The 13,880-nt window shown below is 48.9% G+C and overlaps 1 protein-coding gene across 8 annotated transcripts in view; it reads right to left on the bottom strand.

Moving 5' to 3' along the window:
- The window catches only part of HMG20B (high mobility group 20B), a 228,317-nt gene that overhangs the window by 42,476 nt on the left and 171,961 nt on the right, over nucleotides 1–13,880 (bottom strand). The window lies entirely within an intron of this gene.

Here is a 13,880-nt window from a genome sequence, read left to right on the forward strand (position 1 = left end):
AGCGGTGAACAAACAGAACAGGGCGAAACCGCAGGTGCGGTGAGCAAGCAGAGCGGAGCAAAACCGCAGGTGCGGTGAACAAGCAGAGCAGAGCGGAACCGCAGGTGCAGTGAACAAGCAGAGCAGAGCGGAACCGCAGGTGCGGTGAACAAGCAAAGCAGAGCGGAACCGCCGATGCGGTGAACAAGCAGAGCAGAGCGGAACCGCAGGTGCGGTGAACAAGCAGAGCAGAACCGCAGGTGCGGTGAACAAGCAGAGCAGAACCGCAGGTGCGGTGAACAAGCAGAGCAGAACCGCAGGTGCGGTGAACAAGCAGAGCAGAACCGCAGGTGCGGTGAACAAGCAGAGCAGAACCGCTGGTGCGGTGAACAAGCAGAGCAGAACCGCAGGTGCGGTGAACAAGCAGAGCAGAACCGCAGGTGATGTGAACAAGCAGAGCAGAACCGCAGGTGCGGTGAACAAGCAGAGCAGAACCGCAGGTGCGGTGAACAAGCAGAGCAGAACCGCAGGTGCGGTGAACAAGCAGAGCAGAACCGCAGGTGCAGTGAACAAGCAGAGCAGAACCGCAGGTGCGGTGAACAAGCAGAGCAGAACCGCAGGTGCGGTGAACAAGCAGAGCAGAACCGCAGGTGCGGTGAACAAGCAGAGCAGAACCGCAGGTGCGGTGAACAAGCAGAGCAGAACCGCAGGTGCGGTGAACAAGCAGAGCAGAACCGCAGGTGCGGTGAACAAGCAGAGCAGAACCGCAGGTGCGGTGAACAAGCAGAGCAGAACCGCAGGTGCAGTGAACAAGCAGAGCAGAACCGCAGGTGCGGTGAACAAGCAGAGCAGAGCGGAAGCGCGGGTGCGGTGAACAAGCAGAGCAGAGCGGAACCGCGGGTGCGGTGAACAAGCAGAGCGGAACCGCAGGTGCGGTGAACAAGCAGAGCAGAACCGCAGGTGCGGTGAACAAGCAGAGCAGAACCGCAGGTGCAGTGAACAAGCAGAACAGAACCGCAGGTGTGGTGAACAAGCAGAGCAGAGCGGAACCGCGGGTGCGGTGAACAAGCAGAGCAGAGCGGAACCGCGGGTGCGGTGAACAAGCAGAGCAGAACAGAGCAGAAGGTACAGGCAGACAGGACAGGGCTCCGTTCACATGGAACAGACTGGAAAATACAGGAAGATGGTTAGAACACAGGAGGTAGATACGGAGGAAGGGAAAGTGGACAAGCAGAGCCAGATATACACAAGGTACAGTGCTGTGCAAATTAATTGGGACAAAGCATTTTTTAAGTAAAATTGTAAGCTGGTTACCAGTCAGTGATTCAAACCAGTTTTAACTTTTTTGAACAGGTGTGAGTGTACAACCGTGAGTAACAAAATGTGGTTTGACTGGTTTTCGTCAGAAAATAACAACTAGCTGCCCCCTCAGCTTCAGTTGAGAGCTTGTTTCTGTAAGGAGTGGTTTAGTGTACTTTTTCTCCATGCCACAATTCCAAGTGTGTGAAGAAATTCCTGGAAGAAAATAAAGTAAAAGTGCTGGACTGGCCTGGCAATTCACCAGACTTAAATCCTATAGAAAATTTGTGGAGCATTGTGAAGAGACGTCATGGCAAAATGGACTGTACAACAAAAGAACGCATGATAAACAGTGCCATACAAGTGTGGCTCCATGATGAAGAATTGAAGAATTTATGCAAAAACTTGGTAGAATCAATGCCAAAACGCATTGAAAATCTCATCTGCTAAAGGAGGACATATTTCCTACTAAAATTAGTATGTAACAGTGCATTATAACATTTTATTATTAAATATTCAAAAATATGTTTTTTTTTGGCTTTGTCCCAATTAATTTGCACAGCACTGTACTTACAATGAAGTAGCGAGTGGACACAAAACTCACAAACAGAAGTACAGAGACAACGAGTTGGAGTTAGGTGCAGGTTCAGACACCGCAGGAAAAGGGAAGGTTCGGACATAGAGACAAACAGGTAACTGGCTAGGACACTGTTCAGACAGGAACTGAACCTGGAACAATATACAGGAACGAGCCTGGGAACTCAGCCCCCAGGGTGGCAGAAACAGACTAGAAGTCAGAGATACAGGTAGCGACCCTGGGTACTCAGCCCCCAGGGGTGGCGGAAACAGACTAGAGTCAGGACAGGACCTGGCAACTCACAGTTGCAGACAACACACTGTAACAAAGTGTTGCTCAGGCACCTCCTACTGGGTGGAGGGGGTTTAAGTATCCAGTGACTCACAGCAATAGGCTGGGGACGCATTAGGACTGCACACACTGTAGCTTTAAGAATCAGGAAGCAACAGCGCCGACGCCCTAAGCCAGTAGACAAGAGACATACAAACAGCAGTTACTGGAGCAAAGTGTGCAGTCTGGCCTGATAGGTAAGATTGCGGTCTTGCATGGTGGGAGATGGTAAGCCATGCAAGCACGCCGCCAGGGATGTTACACCCTCATCATTATTACAATTGGTTATACACCAGGCAGGTCTATTGAGATTAATCTCTTCCCGACATTTGACAGTTACGGCTCTTGAAAGAAGGGAAAGTAAGACCTAAAGTGAGAAGCTAACAGACAAGAAAATGAGTTAAGATTTCCAGACCATGATTGTAAATATTATACAGAAACTATCTGTCCAAACAAACTAAATTAATGAATATGTTTTTGATTGCAGATTTAAGCTATGGCATCATGCAACTGTTTTACCACTGCATCAACAGTGAACAAATATGATTTGTTCTAACTCTTGATGGACTGGTTATGAGTAATCAAATATATCTTCAAGAGGGGGGGCGTGGCCGGAAGTCCATGAAGCAGGACGTGTTTGCTCAAGCTCTGTGACCCTGCCAAGCTATCTATAACAATCCTTCTGAATTCTAAGCCATCTTAGGCTCTTTTTGCCCACACATTACTCTCCAGACTGTGAGCTACCATCTGAGACCTCTCTGGACCGGATCGGACTCATTTACGCGAAGATAAGGATTGAGGCCTACTCCTGCCTCGTGACTGTGACCTCGCCAGAGGGCCCTCACCCATCCCTGCATCATCGCCACTCTACCTCTCCAGTACGGAGGCCAGCAACCGCGGATTGAGGTATTGTGACAGATGGGGTCCCTCGTTGGAGCCTTTTGCGGGCGCCCGTGGTGCGCGGTGCTGAGACGTGGGGAGACTGTCGGCGCTTGGACCCGTGCGAGGCGGCGGTGTTTCCTGCCCTTGGGACCAGCCCATCGTTCATTGCAGATATCGGCCCTGCTGGTCGGGGCGCGCGGCGTCGGCGAGGGACGCGGAGTCTGGTGCCTCCTGGGACAGCTGAGGGTGAGGAGAGGCGCCATCTTGGGACGCGGCCCCCCTCTGTGACCCAGGTTCAGCAGAGCCTGCGGCTTTGTGGTGGAGGTGTGGTGCTGCGGCTCCGGAAGAGACGGCTGGCTGGTGACCCCCTTCGCAGAACGGGAGAACCGGAGGGAAGTGGGGATCCAACTGGCGGAGGGGTATGGGCGAATTGCCGCCGCCAACTTGTATTTAAAAGGCACTACACCGCAGACTCTGCGAGGTGAGTAACCTCCCCAGTGACTAAACAATCCCTCTATTATTCCCCCCCCCCAATTATCTCTCAGCATACTACCAACTTTCAGTGGCTCTTCTACTTTATTTGAGCTTCAGGACTTCCCCTGCACTATCACTTATAAAAGGTCATTGGTGTGTGTGTGTGTGTGTAGGTGAAATTTGAACCGGAGGGGAAGGAGCAAAAGTGCAGACATAGGACTTGGATGCTGCAGTGTGCTACTGCCACCTACTGTCTCTCTTTGAAATCGCACTTGCTGCACACATTCTACTGTATGACTTAGCAGAGAAATTATTCTATGAACTTCCAAATATTAATATTCGAACCACTGACAATATCCTGAAACACATATTAAATTGCCAATTACAAGTTCACCCAGTATACTGCACACGCCTCTCGGGGAAAACAACATAAGTCCTAATAGACAACAATCCACAGCTGAGAAACTGAAGCCCTATGCCAGAGGGAATAGCTCGGCGACAGCCTAGAGATCCTCAAAACTATCTCAAGGGGAGACGCCATTAATAGAATCAGATGATATGGACTCAGACCCCACTCTGAAGCAGGTCTCTACAGAACTGCTGGCTGTTATTCAAGACTGCACAGCATCCCTGACTGGGAAAATTGAGGAGGCTAAAACTGATCTGGGACTCCCTTGCAATGATATGTCAAATCTGGGAGAGAAAGTCCAACAGGGGGAGGATAGAATTTCGAATTTGGAGGACCAAGTAACACCTTTGTCAGAGCGTATCCGAAAAATAGAACACAAAATGGAACTGTGTATACAAAAGAATGATGATTTGGATAATAGATTGAGGCGAAACAACATCCGTATAGTTGGATTGCCTGAAAAAGCAGAAGGAAACAACCCCAGTGACTTTGTGGAAAAATGGCTATGTAGCCTATTTCCAGATGCCACCTTTTCGGCTGCATATGCGGTGGAAAGGGCACACCGGGTTCCTGGGAGACCAAATCCTCCGGGGGCCCCTCCCAGACCTCTACTGGCCAGATTCCTTAACTGGAAAGATAGAGACTATACTTTACAATAGGCACGGAAGGCCCAAGTGATTAATCATGAAAGCCTCACTGTAATGTTGCTTCCAGACTTTTCAGCTGACTTACACAAACGAAGGGCCTCATTTATATTGATTAAAAGACGCTTGAAAAGTTCCAATGTGAGCTACTCTATGGCATATCCAGCCAGGGTAAGGGTGGTGGATGGAGAGAGGGTAGTTTTCTTTCAGAACCCTGTGTAAGAGGAGGAGTGGATTTCCAGGAGAGAGAGACGTCAGAGGGAGTAATGATAATACATGTTGATATGAAAAGTTTATTGTATTAATATTGAATTATTTGATTCAGATGGCGGATATCAGTTTAAATCCTGCAGGATATTGTTGAAATGTTCTATGTTTATACCTGTGAAGAATTATCATAATGATTAATTAGAATACCTCTCTGAATTTAGTCTAATGCCCAATTATCAAAACAAAATAGAATTTACATCCATAAGGTTGGGTTGGACAGTTAATATAGTGATTAAACAAAAGGGCTGATGAAAATTATTAAAAATTAGTATTTGCAAGGTGGCGAGGTATCCACTTCTTTGGGTATTAGTGCCTCTGTCCCAGGTCCGAGGACTTGGTTACCCTTTGGGTTTAGCAAAAACCAGGTTATCGGACCAATAATCCTTTAGTAGCCTTTATACAGAATCATTTAAGGCATATATTTTGAATTTATTGCAATTTGATATTAGTGGTTAGGATAAAAAAAAGTGGATGATTCCTTCTTTTCATCATAAAAAGGGGGGGGGGGGGGATTTCCTATTCATGCCTGTACTTAAGTTTTTGAAAGTTTATAGGCATCTCCAATTGTATTTCTATAGCCACTACTGGTCACCTGTTTTATATCTGATTGTAACTTTAATTGAATGCGAGCACTGCACTCTTACTTCATTGTTCAGAAATGGCCTACAAATGATTGAAGCATGCACTCTTGAGGGGAATAATTTACTTGGTCAAAATTTTAAATGGAACCTTTATGGCGTCACTTAAACTTCTTTCATGGAACATTAGGGGATTGGGGAATGCCAAGAAACGGAATATTGTATTCTCCCAGATACGTAAATCTCAAGCGCAAATAATATGCCCGGTCCGGCGTCCTCCAGCTCCCCTGCTGCTGTTGCGCGCAGCTTCCCGGGCACTGTGCCTAGGGTGCACGCGCGCTCCCTCCCTCTTAAAGGGGACGCGCGCCATCCCAAAGAGTCCCCGGCCTATGGCCGGAGGACCACTCCTATGTTAAGCACCTCCTCCAACATGGAGGTGCCTGTGCAAGGTTGTTGTTTGTGTGCTAACATTCTCCTCAGCCCGAAGGTTCCAGTGCCCGCCAGCCTGTCTGTCAGCCGTGTCCACCAGCCAGTCTGTCTGTCCACCGTGCCCGCCAGCCTGTCTACCTGCCGTGCCCGCCGGCTTGCCTACCCGGATCACCTGTCTGGCTATCAGCCGTACCCGCCTGCTTGCCTACCCGGATCACCTGTCTGGCTACCAGCCGTACCCGCCTGCTTGCCTACCCGGATCACCCGTCAAGCTACCTGCCGCTGTACCTGTCAGCCTCAGCCAGCTGACCCGTGGGAGTCGCTGCTCTCACACAAGGTCGGTCCCAGAGTGGCACCTGTCTCCCCTGCCAGGTCCCTCCTTGGTTCACAGAGTCGACTAAGCCGCCGTGTGGCCAGGGTCGTTCCAAGTAGGCGCTTAGTTACGCCCCTCTGGTCCCTCCTTGTATCCCAGCACAGAGGTTCCACCACCCGGACCCGTAACAGTTTGCACAGGCCATGGAATCCAGTGGCTCCAAGGCTCCTTCGCTCTCAGACCTGTACCAAGAGGTCTCTCGCCAGAGAGCCCAACAGGATACTATCCTGTCCTACCTGCGGACAGTCAACTCCCGCCTGGACGTGCTGTCCACCCAGCCTGTGTCAGTCTCTAACCGAGCGGCACCCGCTCCGGCAGCACCTCAACCCAGTGGCACTGTGGCATCCGGCTTTGGACCCCGGCTATCTGCTCCTCCACGTTATGGTGGTGACCCGGCCATATGTCAGGGCTTCATTAATCAGTACACGCTGCACTTTGAACTCCTGGCACACCAGTACACCTCCGACCGGGCCAAGGTGGCGTTCATCATGTCTCACATAACCGTAGAGGCGTTGGCGTTGCTTAACCCTCTGTGGGAGAGAGGGCATCCTCTGGTGTCCGATCTTCAGGCTCTCCTCGCGGCCTTCCGGAAAGTGTTCGATGAGCCCGGACAAAAATCTTCTACTACCTCCTCACTTCTCCAACTCCGCCAAAGGAGTCTCACTATGGGCCAGAATGCCGTACATTTCCGAACCCTCGCATCTGAACTTGCCTGGAACAATGAGGCCCTGATGTCCACCTTTTGGGAGGGCCTTTCCGAACGGATCAAGGATGAGCTAGCCGGTCGTGACATACCTCCCTACCTGGACAACCTGGTGTCATTATCAACCCGGATTGACATCCGTTTCCTGGAACGTGCTAAGGAGATGACCCGTGAGAGGAAACCTCCACGCCTCGCTCCCGTCTTCCAAAGTCCAGTCTCGCAACCTGCACTCCACCGGGTGTCTTCTCCAGAGCCAATTCAAATTGACCAAGTCAAGATGGTCAAGTCTCGCCAGGATACCCGTCGTGCCGAGGGGAGTTGCTTCTATTGTGGCAATATTGAGCATCAGATCCGCTCTTGCCCGGCGAGAAAGGGAAACTCCAGTGTCTAGGACCGCTTGGAGAGGTCATCCTAGGCAAGAGTTCTTCCTCTCCGCCCTTGACTCTGTCCGTTTCAGTTACCAGTGGTGAGACACGCTTCTTCGAGACTGCCCATCTGGATTCCCGGAGCCGCTGGGAATCTCATCCAAAAGGCCGTTGTGGAGCGTTTTCAGATTCCTACAATACGTCTGGCGGATCCTTTAGCAGTTTCCTCTATGGATGGGAAGCTTCTCCCTGAAACCATCTTGTTGGTCACTGAGGCGGTAACTCTTCAGGTGGGGATGCTGCACTCGGAGAAGATCTCCTTTTACGTACTGTCTGGTCTCTCTTATCCCCTCTTGCTTGGCCAGCCTTGGTTACAGAGACATGAGCCCGTCTTGAATTGGAGCTCGGATGAGGTGCTCCGTTGGGGTCAGGAATGCCATAAGACCTGCCTGGTTCCAGTTCGTCCTGCTCGACACCCATCTACTCCAGCTAACCTACCTGGCCTGCCAGCACCTTACTGGTCCTATGCGGACGTTTTTGATAAAAAGGAGGCAGAGACACTACCACCTCATAGGCCGTATGATTGCCCCATCAACCTAATACCTGGTGCGTCACCTCCTCGCGGGCAAATCTACCCCTTGTCGCTGGCCGAGACCTGTGCCATGTCTGAGTATATTGAAGAAAATCTTGCTAGGGGATTTATCCAGAAATCCACCTTTCCGGCTGGAGCAGGATTCTTCTTAGTCAAGAAGGACGGCTCTCTCCATCCTTGTATCGACTATAGGGGCCTAAACCAGATTAACATCAAGAACAAGTACCCCCTCCCTCTCATCTCATAGCTGTTTGACAGCCTAAAGGGCGCAAAGGTCTTCACTAAGCTCGACCTGTGTGGGGCGTACAATCTGGCCCGGATCCGCCAGGGAGACGAGTGGAAGACGGCATTCAACACCCGGGATGGTCACTACGAGTACCGCGTGATGCCCTTCGGTCTCTATAATGCTCCAGCCGTCTTCCAGGAGTTAGTGAACGACATCTTCCGAGATCTCCTGTATTCCTGCGTGGTGGTGTACCTGTACGATATCTTGGTGTTCTCTCCTGATCTGCCCTCCCACCGGAGGGATGTTCGTCAGGTACTGCTGAAGCTCCGGAAGAATCGCCCGTATGCGAAGTACGCGAAATGCCTCTTTGAGCAGACCTCCCTGCCATTTCTGGGGTATATCATCTCGGAGACTGGACTGCGGATGGATCCTGAGAAGGTGTCTGCCGTCTTAAAGTGGCCCCGACCGGAGGGGTTGAAGGCTATTCAGCGGTTTCTGGGATTCGCTAACTATTACAGCCTCTTCATTCCTCATTTCTCCTCCCGGATAGCTCCCATCTCGGCTCTTACCCGTAAGAGAGAAAATTCTGGGGAGTGGTCTCCCGAAGCAGAGAATGCCTTTGTCTCTCTTAAAGAAGCCTTCTCCTCCGCTCCAGTGCTACATCGTCCTGATGGCAATAAACAGTTCTTCCTGGAGGTTGATGCCTCTTCCTCCGAACCTGGAGCAGTGCTCACCCAGAAATCCTCGTCCGGGTGAATGGTGACCTGCGGCTTCTTCTCCAAACTCTTCTCTCCGGCCGAGCGTAATTACTCCATAGGAGATCGAGAACTGCTGACCATCAAATTAGCACTGGAGGAGTGGTGCTATTTGCTTGAGGGGGCTCTGCACCCGGTGGTCATCTACACGGACCATAAAAACCTCACATATTTGCAGACCGCCCAGAGACTAAACCGGCATCAGGCCAGATGGTCTTTGTTCTTAGCTCGATTCTGCTTCAATCTCCATTACCGCCCGTAGACAGGAACATTAAGGCCGAAGCTCTATCCCGCTCTTTTCTGTCTTCCGACCTGGAAGAGGAGCCTCTTCACATCATTGACCCCTCCAGAATAATGACTGTTGCTCCATTTGACCTGTCTCGTCTACCTCCTGGTAAGACCTTTGTAGTGGCTCAGGATCGGAAGTGGGTCTTACTCTGGGGCCATTCGTCCAAACTGGCTGGCCATGCTGGCCAGAGGAAGACACTTTTGCTCATTGCCCGGCACTATTCGTGGCCCACCCTGCACAAGGATATTGCGGATTTTGTCGCGGCTTGTTCCTCTTGTGCCCGTAACAAGATACCTAGGCACCTTCCAGCCGGTCGTCTCCTTCCTCTTCCCGTGCCTTCCACTCCATAGCAACATACTGAAATGGACTTCATCACGGATCTCCCGGTATCGGCCGGTTGTACTGTCATTTGGGTGGTCCCCGACAGCTTCTCCAAGATGGATCACTTCATTCCTCTGCCTGGTCTTCCATCTGCACCTGTGCTGGCTAAGGACTTTATCCGTCACATCTTTCGTCTCCACGGCTTACCCCTCCACATTGTCTCGGACCGAAGAGTTCAGTTCACTTCGCGCTTTTGGAGAGCCACGTGCAAGCTGCTGGATGTTTCTTTGGATTTCTCTTCTGCTCATCATCCTCAGTCCAATGGTCAAGAGGAATGTATCAATCAGATCCTTACCAGCTTTCTTCGGCACTTTGTCAACGCTCACCATAGCGATTGGCTGGAGCTACTACCCTGGGCAGAGTTCTCCTATAACAACCATGTAAGTGAGTCCTCTGCTAAGTCTGCGTTTTTTGTGGTCTACGGTCGACACCCCCGGATTCAGTTTCCAGTCTCCGCTTCAGTGGACAATCCTGCCGCGGAGTCTCTCGTCAGTGAATTTTCCGCAATTTGGGAGGACACTAGATCTGAACTTTGTTAGTCCTCCGAGCGGATGAAGAAGCATGCTGATAAGAGACATCTGGATAAGAATTCCGCCCGGGAGACAAAGTCTGGCTTTCCTCCAAATAGGTCGGTCTCAAGATACCATCATATAAATTGGGTCCAGGGTTAATCGGTCCGTTCGAGATTATGAACCAAATAAATCCAGTGGCTTACAAGCTGAAACTCCCAGCCTCCTTACGGATTCCCAACTCCTTTCACATGTCTCTCCTCAAACCTGTTGTCCTTAATGCTTTCACTGACGATCCAGGTACAGCTCCAGCTTCAGTCTCCGCTGAGGACATCTTTGAGGTAGAGAACAATTTGGCCATCAAGAGGGTAAAAGGTAAGACTTTCTTTCTTCTGGATTGGAAGGGATTTGGTCCTGAGGAGAGATCTTGGGAGCCAAGAGAGAACATTCATGCCCCTTGTCTTCTTGAAAAATTTCTTGCGGTCTTAAAGAAGAGGGGGCGTAAAGGGGAGGGTACTGTAGCGTCGACGTCTCTGCCTTCTGCTGGGCAGAGACGCTGTTCCCCTCACCGCTGCGGTCCCGGTCCGGCGTCCTCCAGCTCCGCTGCTACTGCTGCTTCGCGCAGCTTCCCGGGCACTGTGCTTAGGGAATGCGCTCCCTCCCTCTTAAAGGGGTCGACTAAGCCGCTATGTGGCCAGGGTCGGTCCGAGTAGGAGCTTAGTTACGCCCCTCTGGTTCCTCCTTGTATCCCAGCACAGAGGTTCCACCAACCGAACCCGTAACAAAACCCTGGATACAGTGGCACAAACACGCTACACATACTTCTTATTCTAGAGGTGTAGTTACCATTGTGCGTAAGTCAGTGAGACGGTCAGTTCAAACTGTCAAAAGAGACTCAGAGGGTAGATTTATTTTCATACTCAACATATGCAACCCACCACCAGCCAAAATGGATGTACTCCAACAGGCAGTGATTTTTGTATCACAGTACCCAGATGCTAAAATGTTATGTATGGGAGATTTTAATATGATTCTTAATACACACTTGGATAAAATGAGCCCTGCAAACACTAGGTCTGATAGTCAAGACACCACTGCTTTACATACTTTCATAATGGAGGTGGGTTGGATTGATTTGAGGAGGCAGCAGCACCCACTCAAGAGAGAATTTTCCTGCTACACACCCGCTGTTCTATGTTTATCTAGAATTGATCATATATTTGGAAACAGTACTGCATTTTCGGATTTAAGTAAAATTGAATATTCCCCTAGAACGGTATTGGACCATGCTCCACTGATCGCATCTTTTCATTTGGGGGGTCCTAATAGACCCAAGAGGTTTCGAAACATCCGTTTTGGTTGTCCCTTATAGGAGAACATGATAGGATACCAGATCAAGTGGAAGTATTTATAGCAGATCATGGGGACTTCCCTGACAGATTGATAGTATGGGACACACTTAAAGCATATATTAGGGGATGCGTTAAATCAACGATTTCATACATTAAAAGGGAATCTTCTATTGGGGAGCAGAGGCTTGGCGAAGAGTGCAAATTATTAGAAGCTGAATATATTAACAATCCCTCAGATAATTCCTTACATAGTTAACTTGGGAAAGGGAGGGAGTACCTGACTAAACTGCAGGAAAAAGCGCAGGGAAAACTTTTCTTTTCAAAACAAACTTACTTTGAGCTGGGTAACCGATCGAGTAAATTCTTAGCATACATAGTCCAACAAAATCAGATGTCCCCATCAATATTGGCCATTAACACAAGGGAAGGTAGCCCGCTGCTTAAATCAGATCAGATTGCAAGCAGATTTGAAGAATACTATAGAGAACTTTATAACTCCCAATCCAACCACACTATAGAGGAAATTGATGAATACCTAAATCAAATAGAATTCCCTAAACTCTCGTGAACATCGGACATTCCTGTATGGAGATATCACTTTGGAAGAAATAAGGGAAGCAGCCATGTCTTTATCTAATGGGAAGGCACCGGGACCCGATGGCATACCTATAGAATTATATAAAAGATACATGGACCTGATAGCTCCAGTTCTGTTGCAAACGTTTTCTGAAGCACTTTCGGGACGCTCACTTCCCCAATCCCTCTATAATGCTACTATACGTAAGGCGGCGGCATTCACACCGTGCAGTAACTGAGGCAGTGACCCAAGCAAGTCCAACATAAACAGCTTTTATTTCAGCAACTCACGGGTTAACAGAAAGTCCTCCGGTTCGCAGCCGGGTTAACAGAAAGTCCATACACAATGGTTGCCAAGGGCAACGGCCGAGCCTGACAGGTGCAGAGGGATCCCAGGCAGGGGTTCAGCCACCCTCAACCCTGCTGAGGTTTCCTGCTATGTTCCTAGCAGGTTCCAACATAGAACAACACTAATCCTTAGTGCAGGGGTTTTAAAGGACTTGTGGCAAGAAAATCCGGGTTGGAGGGAGGAGGCCGCCCCACTGCCTCCTGTGACCTCCTCCCAGAAATGAAGGCCCTGCCAGGTTTTTACTAATCTGCCTTAGCCAGGTAGTCTGACTAGGTCCATGCTCACCTTCATTCCTGCTTTGCAGCCGCAGGTGCGTCTATGACTGCAATGCACTCCAATGGTTTTAATAGGTCTCTGCACATTCTGGGGGAGATATAACGTCCCTCGTATACGATCCCGGTCACTGCCTCACATATAGTATTGATCCCCAAGCCAGATAAACCAATTGAGGAATGTAGCGCCTATCGCCCCATATCCCTATTGAATACAGATTACAAAATACTTCCGAAACTCATAGCTAATAGATTAAAAACAGCAATATTAAACATTATACATGAGGATCAATCTGGCTTTATGCCGGGAAGGTCTACTTCATCTAATATTAGAAGAGCTCAAGTGTTGACACAGATTGGCCATAAATATCAGAAACCCTGGGCTATAGCTTCTTTAGATACGGCAAAAGCCTTTGACTCCTTGGAGTGGACTTTTCTACAGTGTGTGTTCCTGAAAATTGGGTTTTCTGATAAATTTTGAAGCTGGATTAAATTGATCTACTATATGCCAAGGGCTAACATTGTAGTAAACGGAATACTATCGGAATACTTTAACCTGGGTAGAGGAACTAGACAGGGTTGCTCCTTATCTCCGATGCTCTTCGCTCTAGCGATAGAGCCTATAGCCCTTAAAATAAGGCAGGACCACCTGGTGGAGGGTATTAGTATAAACTGTAGAATAGATAAAGTGGGGTTATACACAGACGACCTGATCCTCTTTCTAAACAAAATAGAACAATCCCTTCCAAGAGCAATTGACCTTATTAATTACTTTGGGGAATTATCGGGCCTTAAAATCAATTGGAGCAAATCTGTGGTCATACCACTTTTAGATAACCTAACCGAACCCGTTTTTTTAGATTACAGGTAGTACAAAAATTAAAATACCTAGGCATTATAATTAATCAAAATCCAATTATGGACCTGAAGGACAATGTGTACCCCATAAAGGTTATGATAAGGAAAAAATGGGAAAGTTGGTCCCAAGTTCCATTGTCTGTGGCGGGAAGAATTAACGTAATCAAAATGATCATCCTTCCAAAATGTCTATATGTATTAGAACATTCTTCCATTAAAATCCCCAAAGAATTTTTTCGGAAACTGCACGGCATGAGACTACAGAGACCCAAGGATCAAGGGGGTAGCGCGGTGCCCGACCTATTTCTCTATTATTTAGCTGGTCAGATACGATATTTGAAGTATTGGATAAGTAGTGATAAACTCACTATTGCAGAAGCTCATCTTATACATTTTTTAAATGAGAATA

The sequence above is a fragment of the Phyllobates terribilis genome, unplaced genomic scaffold (genome assembly GCF_046119375.1).
Source record: "Phyllobates terribilis strain yellow unplaced genomic scaffold, ASM4611937v1 Scaffold_1__5_contigs__length_1240528914, whole genome shotgun sequence".
Lineage (NCBI taxonomy): Eukaryota > Metazoa > Chordata > Amphibia > Anura > Dendrobatidae > Phyllobates > Phyllobates terribilis.